The 17993-nt window shown below is 40.5% G+C and overlaps 1 protein-coding gene across 8 annotated transcripts in view; it reads left to right on the top strand.

Moving 5' to 3' along the window:
• The first annotated feature begins 3287 nt into the window (after positions 1-3287).
• tead3a (TEA domain family member 3 a) overlaps positions 3288-17993 on the top strand; it is a 78020-nt gene continuing 63314 nt past the window's right edge. For 4 of the 8 annotated variants that reach the window (XM_034172503.1, XM_034172500.1, XM_034172498.1 and 1 more), the window contains exon 1: positions 3288-3477. The gene's annotated coding sequence lies outside the window, so the exon portion shown is untranslated. The remainder of the gene's footprint in view (positions 3478-17993) is intronic. The other 4 variants (XM_034172505.1, XM_034172504.1, XM_034172501.1 and 1 more) reach the window with 2 other exon arrangements.

Here is a 17993-nt window from a genome sequence, read left to right as displayed (position 1 = left end):
TGCTGAGATAGATGATGACTGGAGTGCAGTTTTAACCCTCTGGGGCCGACGCCGTCATATACGACGGCTGAGACCAAGCTTTACTAAATTATCGTAAATAACTTTTTAATGATATGATAGAAACTCACTTTTGCTGAAAAGTTAACTCCGCTGACTTTCAAGCCACTGTCCACCATCTTTGTACTCCTCATAAAAGCTGTGTGATGACAGGAGCAATGTGAGTGCCCAATCGGAATTGGTTCACTGTCACATGGTTTTCCAAAATCCATTTGTAGGGCAGATTTACCTCACATGACACACCAAAGATTGTTTTTAGGAGAGATGTGTTACTAGTTTATTATAGTTTGCTGTGTGTTTTGAATAAATGTGTGTAAAATTATTTCTGCTTTACTTTTCCTTTCTTATTTCTGATTGTAAACCTTTATTACACTTATAAAACACAACTATAGCATATATATTTTGAAAGTACAGGTTGTCCTGAAAAAAAGAGACATATAACTTGATTGTGGGATGCAGGGAGAGCTGTTAACAGCAATAATAAAACATTTATGCCAGGCGACTGAACTGTCCAAAAAATGCCCTCGGACCCCAGAGGGTTAAGCAAAAATTAGGTGTTAATTGGTGAACTGCGGCTGATGACGCATGCGCAGTGAAGGCAGGGCAGACCGAGTTTTATTGCGGGCTGTTCGGTCTGTGACACCATCTAGTCAGTGCAAGTGGTTTTACTCCAATAAGAGTTGATTTTACGCTGTGTTGAGTTGATTTAGCCCTGTGGTAGAGTACATTTAACTCTATTTAGACTGGACCAAATGTTATCCCACCAGAGTAAATTTTACTCAGCAAAATTTCCTGTGTACACCCCATGTGGCCAAGGCATTTCTAATAACAATTCTGCATATTCTGTAAGTGTTTTTAGCATATTCCCTACAAGTACATTTCATACCTGGTTAGCCAGCGATGGTGTTTGCATTTGAAATCAACACTGGACCAATTACTGAAATCTTCTGGAGTTCCTCTTTAATGGAGTCAGTCAGTCAATAAGAGTCAACCAGGGGGTCTGCAAAATTTCAGCAAGTAACTCCATAAAAACTACTGGTAGGGACAGATGAGGACCAGTGAACCTCCTACTTTGGGCCATGTTAGGATCTTTTAATATGCACAGTGACTACAATTTAAAGTAAAGACAAATGAGTCCACTGAGTTTCTTGTGAAGCCTCATTGGTGATCGCAGACTCATGGTGCCCACTAAGGCCACTGGTGCATGTGTGTTCTTCTGTTTGTTGTCAGAAGAACGAGTACCTCATCAACAATTGACTTTAACGACTTTGTGCAGAGACACATCACCAAAGCAAAAGGCAAAAGAACACCACTAACTATATGGACACAGACTTTGGACAAGTTCTAAGATGGCTAACCTTGATCTATTTTAAGAGGTCAAAAGGTCACATTCTGTTTCCTATTTTTATGCTCATACGGCTGAGGGTAGCATTTCATTACAGTTACAAAGTTACATGGCACTTACTGAGGAAATCATGCATGCGTGTCTCCATAGAGATCCACTCCATGGTACCAAAAATTACTAATGATATTTTCGCCTACTCAGTGGTGACAAGATACGGTTTACTTTGAAGGTTTCAGCTTGCCCCGTGACCTTACATAGCTGTTCAGCCCACAACGATGCTAGCGTTCTAAATTATTACTGGACTGATTAAATAATTTCTGTCCTGAGTGAAACGTTTCAACCAACATCTAAAAAAAATAAAATAAAATAGGGTCCAGGGTTCCCCTTTAAAAGATGATGAAAAACACTTTTGGATCTTGTCAATGTTGGTGCTCTTCATTGATTGAAAGTGCAACTTAGTTTTGCACGCACACACACATACAACACACTCACGGCTGAGTGATAATTACAGCCCCATGAGGGATGTTTTCGTATTGCACTATATCAGACAAAATTTATTTTGCCATTGTTTGCAATGTATTTTTTTTAAATATGCCTCTTAATTTTATTTTTTCGTCTTTTACCTCCCTGTGAATGGAAAATGGCACTGAGTGTCCAGTACTTTCCTGGGTATCGTATGTTTGTGTACTTTTGAATTTTGCTCAAATTCAAACACATATATGAGAAAACTGTCAAATTTCAAGGTACGAACATTTACAGCAGTGTACATGAGAGAACATTTCCCAATAAAATAAAACGAATAATATAAAAATTAAAGCTGTACGGCTTTTCAAATATCACAAACTGATAAAATTTAATTTCTACCAAAATCAAAGAGGGGGGAATTCCATCATGATTATTTTTTCCTTCTTACACTGTTGTGCAGATGAAATGCAGGAGGAAATGCGTGTGCGCATGTGTGACGTTAAGATTTTACCTGTGACCTGACCCACTTGCTTGATGCTTATTCCCAGGGAGTACATGCTAGCATCCATAAGATGCCTTGTAAATCACTTCAGATGTGTTATCTGGTTTTAAAAACAGCATTTTTACATTTATAAAGTGTTTATTTCTCACTAACCTTTACAAAATTTAAAAAAGCTGTTTCAGAGCCTCTTCCGCCAACTTGGTTTATTTTGTTTGACTGAGGAGCTACCTGACATCACGCTGCCTTTCTTTACTCTGACTGGCAGTCACAGTGTCCTTTCCAGCATCCCTTGTGCAGATCAGGGGAAGCCCCCACGTGATATGACGTGGCTAAAAAATGTAGGTCATGGCCATCTGATTGCTAGAAATTCTCCCCTTCAGGGGAGATAAATTCTAAATTGTTTCTAGACAGCACGAATTCTGATCATATTGGCAATATATTATCCCTTATTTAAACGCTAAAAAATAAAATCAGTGGTGCCAAAGAAAATTATTTTTGTAATTTAAATCTTTAAAAACCCAGAGGCCATACAGCTTTACTCCAGAACACATCACCTAAAATAAATTAGATTGTCTGGTCAAGGCTGTGGTTTTGTCACCTGAAAGAAACTATTTTTTTAAAGGATCAAAGTGGTCACACATGAATTATTTTATATTATTTATAAATATTTCATTTAATAAGTTTTTCACTGACCTGTAAAAAGCGTTGAGGAATGAAATTATTTAATTACCCGGCTCAGACAGGGATAAAAACACGTTTTACTCGCGTAAGATCCGTTATAAGACACCACGACTTGTTTTACGATGATTTCCGAATGGATGTTATCGGATTTTTAAAAGGTAAAAACCTGAGCTCAGGAAGCAGCGCCTGTGTGTTCCACAGTCTGACGTCATGGGAGGAGTTTGATCCAACAAACTTCAGCCACGCCTCTGCGCGTTTTCCTCCGCGCTGATTTCATACGAAACTCATACTTGGCATTCCGCCTTTTTCTGTCAAACACGATTTTTTTCACCCCATCAGAATAAATCTTCAGATCCAGGTTTGCTGTGAGAACGTGTCCAGAGTGGAGTGTGTGTCCGTGGCAGCAGAGCACAGAAGCCTTTGTAAGGTGAGTTGTGTGTTCACTTCTTTGTTGTGCTGCAACTTTTCAAGCTGCACCAGCAGCAGCTGCTACGCTTCGTGCGAGCTGGAAGTTTTTGGGATATTTGACATATTTCGCATTTTTCCCGCGACTGTTTCGCTTATCCGGAGTTTCGCGTGTTTACCAGGGAGATTCGCTGTCGCTCCCACAGCCTCCCCTGCTGGAACTGTGGTGTGTTTTTAGGCTTATGTCGGACTTTTAGTTCGGACTTTGTTGAGGTATTATTAGCACCCAAGCTAACCTACTAGCATGTCAACAACGCGTTAGCAGTGATTAGCAACCGTGGAGAAATAGAAAATAATGTTTGTAGTAACATTTTATAGGCATTGTTTGGATTTAAAGTAGTTAGTAGTGCTAGCTGACTGGCAAGAAAGTTAATTTTACTTGTGAACAAACGTTATTTTGCCAACTCACTTGGCTGAGCGGCTCGCCTCTGCTGACTTGACTTGTATTTTCTGTACTTACGCACATTAACATTTCGGATGTATTTCTTGTCGTGGCAGCACACGTCGGTGGAATAATAACAATTGGTATCATATACGCTGGATGGGATTATCGTGTTCCCGTTTAACTGTAAATTTGTGTGGTAGTGTTACAGTGAGCCTGGCTGTGTGAATCACGATGTGTTTCCATTGATGCAGCTCTTATTGTAAATGTGCAAGTGTACTTACACTGTTTGCTGAGCTCATGGTTTTATTTAGCCCAGCGCTCTGCCGGCTCCTGCTGGCCCCTCAGTGCCACTAAACACATGACCTTTCGGCCACTGGGAGCTATATTGAACCTGGCGGTGCTGTTTATGACTTCAGTGCATTTCCACCACTCCAACACATGGCGAACTTGTGGCCTCGTGTCTCAGTTGCATCATTCTGCAAGTAAATTCTAAATAAAATGTGTACGCTTAGATTTAAGCCTATATCTAAGCCTATAACTAGGATAGCACTCAAAGTGCATACCTCAGCCAGTAAAATCAGTTGAAATGAATTTTGAATTGAATTTATGAATTTGTTCAACACAAAAAAAACTTATAAAAAAACATCACAATCAACCCATGTGGCCGAAAGGTAGCCCAACAACCGGCCTGAATTAGGCCGGATACTGGCCGCCATTTAGGCGTATGAATTCCCACTCCGAATTAGAGCGGTATCCTGCAAATGGTGATAAAAGCATCAAATTTGGCACAAATACTCCTTAGACATTCCTCTTTTGAAAGAACCGATTGGCCACTTGAATTTTCAGTGGTCACTGGTATAGGTCAATTGAAGAATTACACAGGGGTCAAAATTAAAATATACTGTGAGAAATCTTGGAGTCATTTTTGATCAGGATATGTCATTCAAAGCGCATATTAAACAAATATGTAGGACTGCTTTTTTGCATTTACGCAATATCTCTAAAATCAGAAAGGTCTTGTCTCAGAGTGATGCTGAAAACTAATTCATGCATTTATTTCCTCTAGGCTGGACTATTGTAATTCATTATTATCAGGTTGTCCTAAAAGTTCCCTAAAAAGCCTTCAGTTAATTCAAAATGCTGCAGCTAGAGTACTGACGGGGACTAGAAGGAGAGAGCATATCTCACCCATATTGGCCTCTCTTCATTGGCTTCCTGTTAATTCTAGAATAGAATTTAAAATTCTTCTTCTTACTTATAAGGTTTTGAATAATCAGGTCCCATCTTATCTTAGGGACCTCGTAGTACCATATCACCCCAATAGAGCGCTTCGCTCTCAGACTGCAGGCTTACTTGTAGTTCCTAGGGTTTGTAAGAGTAGAATGGGAGGCAGAGCCTTCAGCTTTCAGGCTCCTCTCCTGTGGAAACAGCTCCCAATTCAGATCAGGGAGACAGACACCCTCTCTACTTTTAAGATTAGGCTTAAAACTTTCCTTTTTGCTAAAGCTTATAGTTAGGGCTGGATCAGGTGACCCTGAACCATCCCTTAGTTATGCTGCTATAGACGTAGACTGCTGGGGGGTTCCCATGATGCACTGTTTCTTTCTCTTTTTGCTCTGTATGCACCACTCTGCATTTAATCATTAGTGATCGATCTCTGCTCCCCTCCACAGCATGTCTTTTTCCTGGTTCTCTCCCTCAGCCCCAACCAATCCTAGCAGAAGACTGCCCCTCCCTGAGCCTGGTTCTGCTGGAGGTTTCTTCCTGTTAAAAGGGAGTTTTTCCTTCCCACTGTAGCCAAGTGCTTGCTCACAGGGGGTCGTTTTGACCGTTGGGGTTTTACATAATTATTGTATGGCCTTGCCTTACAATATAAAGCGCCTTGGGGCAACTGTTTGTTGTGATTTGGCGCTATATAAAAAAATTGATTGATTGATTGATAAAAAAAAATGCAGATAATCGATAAATTGGTTGATTTGCCGATAGCCGATAAATCAGCCGATATATATATATATATATATATATATATATATATATATATATATATATATATATATATATATATATATATATATATATACACACGAGGTCTATTAGAAAAGAAACCGACAGTTTTATTTTTTTAAAAAACTATATGGATTTGAATCACGTGTGATTACATCAGCCAAGCTTGAACCCTCGTGCGCATGCGTGAGTTTTTTCACGCCTGTCGGTGACGTTATTCGCCTGTGAGCACGCCTTGTGGGAGGAGTGGTCCAGCCCCCTCGTCAGATTTTCATTGTCTGAGAAGTTGCTTGATCAAAATTTTTTCCAAAACTGTGAGGCACATCCTCCATGTTGATAACCATTTGTAAAATCCAGGCAGCTTTTGGTGGCTTTCAGTTGAGTGAGTATCTGAGAAATTGTGTAACAGCAGGGCATGTTCCAACTCGTCCTTAAGGAGCCAAGTGCTTGCTCACAGGGGGTCGTTTTGACCGTTGGGGTTTTACATAATTATTGTATGGCCTTGCCTTACAATATAAAGCGCCTTGGGGCAACTGTTTGTTGTGATTTGGCGCTATATAAAAAAATTGATTGATTGATTGATTGAAGGCTTCCAACGGAGGTGTTTTTCCTGTGGCGGGCGCGCTGCACCAGCTGCTAGCCGAAGCGCCAATCCGTCCGCACGTCTTTTATTAAAAAAAATCTCCTTTAACAGTGGAATGTCCGGATAAACTGCTGATTCTGACCTCTTCTGAAAGTTCTCTGTTCTCTCACGACGTCCTGGGTCAACAGAGGCTTAAATTTGGAGGTTTTCAGCTTGAAACAGGATGACGATGTCGCCTCGGAGTGCTGCGTGACTTCCTGCTCCGTGGGAAGTCCTTACAGCGATAGAAACAATCCAAAATGTCTCATCAGCCGTTAAAATTTTCACCGAAAACCAGCTGAATTTCTCGATGTGAACGATGTCCACTCGGCTGTGCCTCACAGTTTTGGAAAAAATTTTGATCAAGCACAGCGCCAGTCTCTCAGAAACTTCTCAGACAAAGGAATTCCGATGAGGGGGCTGGACCACTCCTTCCACAAGGCGTGCTCACAGGCGAATGATGTCACCGACAGGCATGAAAAAACTCTCGCATGCCCACGAGCGTTCAAGCTTGGCTGATGTAATCACACGTGATTCAAATCCATATGGTTTTTTAAAAATATAATAATGTCGGATACTTTTCTCACAGACCTCGTATTTTTTTTTTATGAATAAAATGTTCTTTTTTGGACCCTTAACAAAAAAGGTATGAGCTAAAAGCTGAAGCTTTGTCCTCATATTGATTAACTTTATAACAGAGAAGAATTTTCAAGTTCAAAAAAATGCAGTTAGAGCAGTTAGGGGGCTATTCAAATGGGCCAACTAGTAAGATATCACTCCTGAAAACGATCTTTGCCATATCACGTGATGTAAGTCTGCCCTACAATTGGATTTTGGAAAACCATGTGATGGAGAACCAATTCTGATTGGACACTCACATTGCGCACGTCATCACACATCTTCTATGAAGAGTACCAAGATGGCCGACGGTGGATTGAAAGTCCGCGGAGTTAACTTTTCAGCAAAAAAAAAAAAAAAAGTTTCTATCTCATATGATTAAAAAGTTATTAACAATTTAGTAAAGCTTGGTCCCAGCCGTCGTATACGACAGCGTCGGACCCAGAGGGTTAATGGCAAATGGCAGTAATTCCCGGAATCCTTCTGGACGACCGGTGAATCTGAATGTTTCAACCTCTTAGCAGTAAACGAAAGTTTTTCATGCTAGAAATAAGGTCTACACAATGTGAGCTTAATAAAAAGCGTGACTGATGCAATGAAGCGCATTTGACACATTACTACACTAGAAGCACTCGAGTGCGCAAACCTCCGCCAAGGCCATAGGGTCACTGACCCTAAAGAGATTCTGTCCTTGGCACAGTGATCTATTCAACAATTCAGTGTTAGAACCTAAACTATGATACATTTGATATATTTGACATCCTTGACCATGAAAACATACCACTAGAACTTGGAATCACTTTTATGTCTTTATTAGTTGAAAAGTTATTGTATAAAAACGATTTTTCGGTAATGGTGGTTTTCTTCTGGATCTACCTCCATAACATTTGAAGCTACATCAAATCTGATGACACCTTACTGAATCAGTACAGCTTCAGCTACAATTTGGTGTTAGTTGTGCATCTCTAGCTTCATTTGTCACCTCACACTGACATGTTTTCTGTTTTCCCTATATTTTTGCATATTCTGGATCACCAGATCCGGATCCGATCATCACCAAACTTTGTTGTTTTGATAGAACATTTGACTGTTACACCTTAATTTTTTTCAAGCCTTTCTCCCTTGTTTTTGTGGAGTTAGAAACTAGAATGTCAAAATTCCCCCTTTCCCGCAATGGTGAAGAATCCTTTAAAAAATTCCTGGATCCGGATTGTGATCCACATCACCACTAAAATTTAATCACTTGTTCCTCTTGTCATTTCCAACCACTCCACAAAATTTCATCAAAGTCCGTTCAAAACGTTTTGAGTTATCCTGCTGACAGACAGACAAACAAACAAACGCGACCGAAAACATAACCTCCTTGGCGGAGGTAATAAACTGAGTTAATCAAACTGAGTTGAACTGAAATGGGAGAAATGTGGGGTGATTGTAATTGCAAAGTTATTACAAACAACATTCTTATAAACTTACTTGTATGCTTTTGTCAGCCGATCAGTGCAGTGTGGGGGCAAACTACGGCCAGTGATGAACACATTTAAGCAGGGGTGTAAGCAGCTCTTAGTTGAATGGAGTCAGAGCTCCATCTACTGGAGAAATGGTGCAAGGACATTTCAGTAACTGTTCTGTTTATGAGAAATTATCGGCGTTCTATTAGCAAAATGTCGGCCGATAGTGAGTACTTTGAAAAGGGCTTATATTGGCCGATAATATCGGCCGGCCGATATATCGGTCGGGTTCTAACAGCAAGAATGGTGACAAAGGTCAGTCTCAAGTTTGTACAGGGGTCAAAAGTTAAAGTTGCTCCAATTTTGGTAAAAAGCGATGCAAATTATTGGTTAACAGTGTTTTAAAAAGGAATAGTTTGGACCATTTATCATGCTTAGTTGTCATGTTACGGGGTAACATGTCACATGTCATAGAATCTAATGTATGTTGACCTTGTTTGACCTTTACTTTGGTGACCAAGCATTCAACACTGTCAAAACGATTAGATTTTTCTTCAGTTATCTGCTGCACTAGTGCGTACACTGATTACATTTCTGGATCACATACATTTGGCAGAAGAGTACGCAAATTTACAACACGGAGTCGAAAAAAGAGGGAATTGTACACCTTACCTTTTGAATTGGAGGTGATGGTTGTCGAAAGAAAAACTTGCTGAGGGACAAATTAGTCCAGAATAAATAATCCAGGGACGGAGATCTTTAAAACTGTCATGCATGTCATTGCATGACACGGAGTTATAGAGATGCAGAAGCATAAATCAGGCTTTAAATTAATTAAATTTATCATAAATTGTAAATTTGATAGCTTAACTGTTTTTATGTTTATTTTGATGGTACCTGTACCTGGATGTGCTGCTGTATGTGGTTTACGGATTTTAAAAAATGTTGAAAACATTAAGGTTCGTTCAGTAGTTCAGCACTATTGACCCCAGAATGGCACCATGTTCTCAGTTGATGCGACTCTCTGAATAAAGGGACTTTATGTTTCTGAACTGAGACCGAGCTGTTGGAGATAGCTTCTGTAGTTGAGAAGCAGTGTTCTAGCTAAGGTTGCAACTGATCCGGTGTCAGGATCGGCTTCCGATACTGTCGTAATTCACGTATCAGAAAATACCGATCCAGCCCACGACGTTTTCCGATACCGGAGCCACTGTGAGTCCTCTCCACTGCTGCTCTCTGCTTTGTTTGCTGCCGAGGTGAGGAGGGAAGGGGGGATGTTTCTGGAGTCCAGCTGTTTGAGAGAGCTCTTTTCCACAGTGTTCAAAGCTGAGGGTAGTGACAGATTTTCTGCCCAGCTCTCGGGTTCAAATTGTCTGTTCGTCGAGCACGGGTTTTCCGAAAAAGGAACTGAATTGTTGCTGAAAATGTGTGCTGAAAAGTTAGCCGCTTCAACGTCCTGAGGCTGTGAAACGATTTGAAGTGCTAGCACAGAACGCAGCTGAGGACAGCCGAACAGAGATTCTGTCAGCTGAAAAGGAAAAAATAGCCATTAAAATCCTTCACTATTAATTCAGTTTGTCGTGTGAGTGTCGCTGGTGATACATTTAGAAATTTAAGACTTATTTTATAGTTGAAAGGCTTCGTGTTTCTAAGAAGTTCTAAGTTCAGCAGGAAAACGGCGAGAGAGGGAGGGAGAGAGCAAACGAGAGCGAGAGAGAGGTCTTAATTTTTACTCTTAACACTTGCTTTGACAATGAAAACATGTCTCCCATGTCAATAAAGCTCCATTGAAATTGAGAAGGAGAGACAGACAGAGGTAGCAGGGCTGTGAAAACGCCGCGGATTTCATCATGGGGGGTGGGGGGTGGTGCTAGTGTTGTACTCTGTAATCATGATCATCACTGAGTTTTTAAAATGCCTATCACAAAGCGTTCTTTTTTTTTTTTTTTATGACACTGATCTGTGTGTTGCAGATACAGATCTGTGTCCTTGGATCCGTGGAAGTCCACGGCAAAAAAATGGCTCTCTCAAAGCGTGGCTGTTGCGACAGTTGTCTTAAAGCGGGACTGGTTGGTTGCTACGGCGATGCTCCAAGATGCTGTTCTTTAAGCTAACCGTAGCATGTGGACATCGCATACTATAAGAGCCATCAAGTTTTTAAAAGAGGAATTTTGCGGCAAGTCTGTGTCACGGAGTGACATCGGACAGAGGGAAGATGGTGAGAAACACTGTTTGAAAAAGTTTAATAAGGACAAGAATCTGTGAATTGTTGCTGGGTTGATCTTAAAGTTCATCGTCATGAACACAGTTCACAGAAACGGGAAAAGCTCACTGCATCTTGTGCCCTCAAGAAACATGGTAAGATTTCTTTTTGTCTCTGGAAAATAAACATGTTCAAACAGGATTTGAGGCAAGATTATGTGACTTTTTTTAAAATTAATCTAGACTTTCTTTCATTGGAAAAAATCCATTCTGGCTTAATGGATTTACAGGAATTTACACACAAAGTGTGGAATATCAGCTCTTTGGTATGTTTCTTATAGGAAAGTATTGCATTTCTCACTGTGTAATGTTTCCCTTTAAGGTGGGCATTTACAAATGTTTCCCTTCTTTCCACCTCTCTTCATATTTTACCATGATTTTCAAAATATTCTACAAACTTTAGCTGTGGTTTTTGAAATGCTTTAACAGTCTTTTCAGTCTTCATGAATTTCATGTAGTTTAGCTAATTGTTCTGAGTTAATGCATAATTTGGTTTACAATTAAAAGGAAAATCATTCCAAGTCATATTCTGTTATTTCAATATCATTGACAGTTCAAATGAAAGGTTGAATATAGGATCATTTAATATAGGATCATTCTGTCCGCTGGATGGGGGGGGGGAAACTCCATCAAAATCCTTCAGTATTAATCCAAAGTTCCTAGTGTGTGCGTAGTTGATGATACATTTAGAAATTTACACTATTTTAAGTTTGCTGTTAGCAGGAAAACAGCGAGAGAGGGAGAGACAGAGAGGACTTAATTTTTCATTTTTATTTATTTATTTATTGCTCCAACACTTGCTTTGACAATGTAAATGTATGTTTCAATTGAAATTGAATAGAGAGAGACACAGAGGGAGCAAGATGGCTTAATTTTTACTTGAGCGCTTGCTTTGACAGTGTAAACATATGTTTCACATGTCAGTAAAGCTCCGTTGAAATTGAGGAGAGATACACAGAGGTATTTTTTAGCACTGTTGTTGTGCGTTACCTGTGCTGCTCCACAGCCTGTCTAGTGGATTTTTATTTTATTTTAGCACTGTTGTCGTGCGTTACCTGTGCTGCTCCACAGCCTGTCTAGTGGATTTTTATTTTGTTTTAGCACTGTTGTCGTGCGTTGCCTGTGCTGCTCCACAGCCTGTCCAGTGGATTTTGATTTTTATTTTATTTTTTTTGGCACTGTTGTCGTGTGTTACCTGTGCTGCTCCACAGCCTGTCTAGTGGATTTTTATTTTATTTTTTACCACTGTTGTCGTGTGTTACCTGTGCTGCTCCGCAGCCTGTCCAGTGGATTTTAATTTTATTATTTTATTTTATTTATTTATTTATTTATTTTTTTTAGCACTGTTGTCGTGCGTTACCTGTGCTGCTCCACAGCCTGTCCGGTGGATTTTTGTTTTGTTTTTTGGCGCTGTTGTCGTGCGTTGCCTGTGCTGCTCCACATCCTGTCCAGTGGATTTTTATTTTATTTTTTGCCACTGTTGTCGTGCGTTACCTGTGCTGCTCCACAGCCTGTCCAGTGGATTTTTATTTTTATTTTATTTTTTTGGGCGCTGTTGTCGTGCGTTACCTGTGCTGCTCCACAGCCTGTCCAGTGGATTTTTATTTAGCGCTGTTGTCGTGCGTTACCTGTGCTGCTCCACAGCCTGTCTAGTGGATTTTTATTTTGTTTTAGCACTGTTGTCGTGCGTTGCCTGTGCTGCTCCACAGCCTGTCCAGTGGATTTTTATTTTATTTTATTTTTTAGCACTGTTGTTGTGCGTTACCTGTGCTGCTCCACAGCCTGTCTAGTGGATTTTTATTTTGTTTTAGCACTGTTGTCGTGCGTTACCTGTGCTGCTCCACAGCCTGTCTAGTGGATTTTTATTTTGTTTTAGCACTGTTGTTGTGCGTTACCTGTGCTGCTCCACAGCCTGTCTAGTGGATTTTTATTTTGTTTAGCACTGTTGTTGTGCGTTACCTGTGCTGCTCCACAGCCTGTCTAGTGGATTTCTATTTTGTTTTAGCACTGTTGTCGTGCGTTACCTGTGCTGCTCCACAGCCTGTCTAGTGGATTTTTATTTTGTTTTAGCACTGTTTTCGTGCGTTGCCTGTGCTGCTCCACAGCCTGTCCAGTGGATTTTTATTTTATTTTATTTTATTTTTTAGCACTGTTGTTGTGCGTTACCTGTGCTGCTCCACAGCCTGTCCAGTGGATTTTTATTTTTATTTTATTTTATTTTTTAGCACTGTTGTTGTGCGTTACCTGTGCTGCTCCACAGCCTGTCTAGTGGATTTTTATTTTATTTTAGCACTGTTGTCGTGCGTTACCTGTGCTGCTCCACAGCCTGTCTAGTGGCTTTTTATTTTGTTTAGCACTGTTGTCGTGCGTTGCCTGTGCTGCTCCGCAGCCTGTCCAGTGGATTTTTATTTTTATTTTATTTTATTTTTTGGCACTGTTGTTGTGCGTTACCTGTGCTGCTCCACAGCCTGTCTAGTGGATTTTTATTTTGTTTTGGCACTGTTGTCGTGCGTTACCTGTGCTGCTCCACAGCCTGTCTAGTGTCGGATTCCCTGTTTGGGAATCCGCTAGCTTAGCGTAGCTACTAGCTCTTAGCCGTTTTAGCATGGCGGCTTCTCCTGTCTCTCCCGTACTTTTCTGCTCTGGGTGTGAAATGTTTAGTTATTCCTCGGCCTCTTTTAGCAGTAACGGTACATGTAATAAGTGCAGCTTATTCGTAGCTTTGGAGGCCAGGCTGGGCGAATTGGAGGCTCGGCTCCGCACCGTGGAAAATTCTACAGCTAGCCAGGCCCCTGTAGTCGGTGCGGACCAAGGTAGCTTAGCCGCCGTTAGTTCCCCCCTGGCAGACCCCGTGCAGTCGGGAAGGCAGGCTGACTGGGTGACTGTGAGGAGGAAGCGTAGCCCTAAACAGAAGCCCCGTGTACACCGTCAACCCGTTCACATCTCTAACCGTTTTTCCCCACTCGACGATACACTCGCCGAGGATCAAACTCTGGTTATTGGCGACTCTGTTTTGAGAAATGTGAAGTTAGCGACACCAGCAACCATTGTCAATTGTCTTCCGGGGGCCAGAGCAGGCGACATCGAAGGACATTTGAAATTGCTGGCTAAGGCTAAGCGTAAATTTGGTAAGATTGTAATTCACGTCGGCAGTAATGACACTCGGTTGCGCCAATCGGAGGTCACTAAAATTAACATTGAATCGGTGTGTAACTTTGCAAAAACAATGTCGGACTCTGTTGTTTTCTCTGGGCCCCTCCCCAATCAGACCGGGAGTGACATGTTTAGCCGCATGTTCTCCTTGAATTGCTGGCTGTCTGAGTGGTGTCCAAAAAATGAGGTGGGCTTCATTGATAATTGGCAAAGCTTCTGGGGAAAACCTGGTCTTGTTAGGAGAGACGACATCCATCCCACTTTAGAGGGAGCAGCTCTCATTTCTAGAAATCTGGCCAATTTTTTGGGATCCTCCAAACTGTGACTGTCTAGCGTTGGGACCAGGAGGCAGACCTGTGGTCTTATACACCTCTCTGCAGCTTCTCTCCCCCTGCCATCCCCCTATTACCCCATCCCCGTAGAGACGGTGCCTGCTCCCAGACCACCAATAACTAGCAAAAATCTATTTAAGCATAAAAATTCAAAAAGAAAAAATAATATAGCACCTTCAATTGCACCACAGACTAAAACAGTTAAATGTGGTCTATTAAACATTAGGTCTCTTTCTTCTAAGTCCCTGTTGGTAAATGATATAATAATTGATCAACGTATTGATTTATTCTGCCTAACAGAAACTTGGTTACAGCAGGATGAATATGTTAGTTTAAATGAGTCAACACCCCCGAGTCACACTAACTGTCAGAATGCTCGTAGCACGGGCCGGGGCGGAGGATTAGCAGCAATCTTCCATTCCAGCTTATTAATTAATCAAAAACCTAGACAGAGCTTTAATTCATTTGAAAGCTTGTCTCTTAGTCTTGTCCATCCAAATTGGAAGTCCCAAAAACCAGTTTTATTTGTTATTATCTATCGTCCACCTGGTCGTTACTGTGAGTTTCTCTGTGAATTTTCAGACCTTTTGTCTGACTTAGTGCTTAGCTCAGATAAGATAATTATAGTGGGCGATTTTAACATCCACACAGATGCTGAGAATGACAGCCTCAACACTGCATTTAATCTATTATTAGACTCTATCGGCTTTGCTCAAAAAGTAAATGAGTCCACCCACCACTTTAATCATATTTTAGATCTTGTTCTGACTTATGGTATGGAAATAGAAGACTTAACAGTATTCCCTGAAAACTCCCTTTTGTCTGATCATTTTTTAATAACATTTACATTTACCCTGATGGACTACCCTGCAGTGGGGAATAAGTTTCATTACACTAGAAGTCTTTCAGAAAGCGCTGTAACTAAGTTTAAGGATATGATTCCTTCTTTATGTTCTCTAATGTCATATACCAACACAGAGCAGAGTAGCTACCTAAACTCTGTAAGGGAGTTAGAGTATCTTGTCAATAGTTTTACATCCTCATTGAAGACAACTTTGGATGCTGTAGCTCCTCTGAAAAAGAGAGCTTTAAATCAGAAGTGTCTGACTCCGTGGTATAACTCACAAACTCGTAGCTTAAAGCAGATAACCCGTAAGTTGGAGAGGAAATGGCGTCTCACTAATTTAGAAGATCTTCACTTAGCCTGGAAAAAGAGTTTGTTGCTCTATAAGAAAGCCCTTCGTGAAGCTAGGACATCTTTCTACTCATCACTAATTGAAGAAAATAAGAACAACCCCAGGTTTCTTTTCAGCACTGTAGCCAGGCTGACAAAGAGTCAGAGCTCTATTGAGCTGAGTATTCCATTAACTTTAACTAGTAATGACTTCATGACTTTCTTTGCTAACAAAATTTTGACTATTAGAGAAAAAATTACTCATAACCATCCCAAAGATGTATCGTTATCTTTGGCTGCTTTCAGTGATGCCGGTATTTGGTTAGACTCTTTCTCTCCGATTGTTCTGTCTGAGTTATTTTCATTAGTTACTTCATCCAAACCATCAACATGCTTATTAGACCCCATTCCTGCCAGGCTGCTCAAGGAAGTCCTACCATTATTTAATGCTTCAATCTTAAATATGATCAATCTATCTTTGTTAGTTGGTTATGTACCACAGGCCTTTAAGGTGGCAGTAATTAAACCATTACTTAAAAAGCCATCACTTGACCCAGCTATCTTAGCTAATTATAGGCCAATCTCCAACCTTCCTTTTCTCTCAAAGATTCTTGAGAGGGTAGTTGTAAAACAGCTAACTGATCACCTGCAGAGGAATGGTCTATTTGAAGAGTTTCAGTCAGGTTTTAGAATTCATCATAGTACAGAAACAGCATTAGTGAAGGTTACAAATGATCTTCTTATGGCTTCGGACAGTGGACTTATCTCTGTGCTTGTTCTGTTGGACCTCAGTGCTGCTTTTGATACTGTTGACCATAAAATTTTATTACAGAGATTAGAGCATGTCATAGGTATTAAAGGCATTGCGCTGCGGTGGTTTGAATCATATTTGTCTAATAGATTACAGTTTGTTCATGTAAATGGGGAATCTTCTTCACAGACTAAAGTTAATTATGGAGTTCCACAAGGTTCTGTGCTAGGACCAATTTTATTCACTTTATACATGCTTCCCTTGGGCAGTATTATTAGATGGTATTGCTTAAATTTTCATTGTTACGCAGATGATACCCAGCTTTATCTATCCATGAAGCCAGAGGATACGCACCAATTAGCTAAACTGCAGGATTGTCTTACAGACATAAAGACATGGATGACCTCTAATTTCCTGCTTTTAAACTCAGATAAAACTGAAGTTATTGTACTTGGCCCCACAGATCTTAGAAGCATGGTGTCTAACCAGATCGTTACTCTGGATGGCATTTCCCTGATCTCTAGTAATACTGTGAGAAATCTTAGAGTTATTTTTGATCAGGATATGTCATTCAAAGCGCATATTAAACAAATATGTAGGACTGCCTTTTTGCATTTACGCAATATCTCTAAAATCAGAAAGGTCTTGTCTCAGAGTGATGCTGAAAAACTAATTCATGCATTTGTTTCCTCTAGGCTGGACTATTGTAATTCATTATTATCAGGTTGTCCTAAAAGTTCCCTAAAAAGCCTTCAGTTGGTTCAGAATGCTGCAGCTAGAGTACTGACGGGGACTAGCAGGAGAGAGCATATCTCACCCGTGTTGGCCTCCCTTCATTGGCTTCCTGTTAATGCTAGAATAGAATTTAAAATTCTTCTTCTTACTTATAAGGTTTTGAATAATCAGGTCCCATCTTATCTTAGGGACCTCGTAGTACCATATTACCCCATTAGAGCGCTTCGCTCTCAGACTGCGGGCTTACTTGTAGTTCCTAGGGTTTGTAAGAGTAGAATGGGAGGCAGAGCCTTCAGCTTTCAGGCTCCTCTCCTGTGGAACCAGCTCCCAATTCAGATCAGGGAGACAGATACCCTCTCTACTTTTAAGATTAGGCTTAAAACTTTCCTTTTCGCTAAGGCTTATAGTTAGGGCTGGATCGGGTGACCCTGGACCATCCCTTGGTTATGTTGCTTTAGACGTAGACTGTGTTTCATAATTATTGTATGGCCTTGCCTTGCAATGTGGAGCGCCTTGGGGCAACTGTTTGTTGTGATTTGGCGCTATACAAGAAAAAAGTTGATTGATTGATTGATTGAGGTAGAGAGAGAGAGCTGTCTTTTCTCTTTCAAGTCTATAAAAAAAGTCTATCAAAAAATAAAGTACTTAATTCTTTCACCAAAACATTAAATCTAGGCTTGCATCTTATATGTACCTTCTGGCAAATTGTAGCTGAATTTTCAGGTTGTTTTAAGAAAATCCTTCTCTAAACACTTATCATGAAGCTGTATAACTGGGAATACAAAATATCCTCACAGTAAAATCATATCAGCAGATATCCAAATTCAGGTATCGGGATCGCATTGAATGTGGAAGAAATGTGGATCGGTGCATCTCTAGTTCCAGTGTATGGCCTGGAACGAGGAACCAAAAACTGAGTGAAACCAACGATGGGCCACATTTAGCCTGCACTTCCTTTTTTTTGGTTCAGCACGTTGTGATTCATCAAACAGTC

Source organism: Thalassophryne amazonica, chromosome 6 (genome assembly GCF_902500255.1).
Source record: "Thalassophryne amazonica chromosome 6, fThaAma1.1, whole genome shotgun sequence".
NCBI classification, from domain to species: Eukaryota; Metazoa; Chordata; class Actinopteri; order Batrachoidiformes; family Batrachoididae; genus Thalassophryne; species Thalassophryne amazonica.
This window is presented reverse-complemented; position numbering and strand designations above follow the sequence as displayed.